The 947-nt window shown below is 34.5% G+C and overlaps 1 protein-coding gene across 1 annotated transcript in view; it reads right to left on the bottom strand.

The window, feature by feature from the left end:
- Window positions 1-947, bottom strand: part of NR1H4 (nuclear receptor subfamily 1, group H, member 4) — a 41,980-nt gene extending 41,033 nt beyond the window's left edge. Inside the window, exon 1 of the mRNA XM_010291655.1 lies at window positions 866-947. The gene's annotated coding sequence lies outside the window, so the exon portion shown is untranslated. The remainder of the gene's footprint in view (window positions 1-865) is intronic.

Genomic DNA, 947 nt, shown 5'->3' with positions numbered 1-947 from the left:
TGCTGAACTCTATGTCTTCCTTTCTCCAGCATCTTTCTCATGTCTCGTCTGATAAAACTGCAAACCCTCTTTTCTTAACCTTTTTTTGACTCCCATTTAGCCTAGTGGGATCCCAACCTAGTTTAGGATATCTAGGTTCTCTGTAACACAAGCAATAACAATAAAAATGAAAGACAAATGTGTTTCAACAAAATTATAGTTTTCTGAAAATAAATGGCTAGCAGAAACATTCAGAATAAACTGGCATTTTCTTAAAGACTTAAATGGATTCAAATAGTAGTCTCTTGAAATATGAAACCCCCTTTTGCTTGTGCTAGTTATGTGAAATAAGTGCTAAAGTCCTGGACTTCAGAAGATGCACCTGGGATCTGTACACAAGACTGTCAAACAAAGAAATTACATAAAACAAATATAACTGTCGCATTCTGGAATGTCCTCTGTTCTCCCATTAATCCGATTTAAAACTCTTTCTCTTCCTAAAAGGATAAAAAATAAACAAACTGGTACTTTTTTAAAGCTGATGCACATAATTAACTCGATAGTTAGTATTATTGCAGGAAAGACTTGGTATCAAAGTTATGCTTTCTTTTCCAATGACACACAGACACTGGAGTGTGTCAGCTTTCTAAAGACAAATTCCAACACTCATTATTTTTCATGACCGTAACATTTTTCCTCCTGCTGTTGTGCCAGTTTTGCAGTTGAAATTACTTCTTCTTATGTTATTCTTTAACAAAGTACTAGCTTTAAAAATCCTTTTTTTCTGGTCAAAAATCCATTAACATCCACTAAATAATTCATCTGAGAAAATTGCTTTTATATTACACAACAGCAAGAGCTATCAGTTTAAGGAATTATTACTTACTGTTCATTTCTGGAAGACTGTGGATGGCAGGATGTAAGACAGTTCTGCGCTCAGTTCAGTATCCTAACGATTCTCACACAGG

This window comes from Phaethon lepturus, unplaced genomic scaffold (assembly GCF_000687285.1).
Source record: "Phaethon lepturus isolate BGI_N335 unplaced genomic scaffold, ASM68728v1 scaffold5247, whole genome shotgun sequence".
NCBI classification, from domain to species: Eukaryota; Metazoa; Chordata; class Aves; order Phaethontiformes; family Phaethontidae; genus Phaethon; species Phaethon lepturus.
This window is presented reverse-complemented; position numbering and strand designations above follow the sequence as displayed.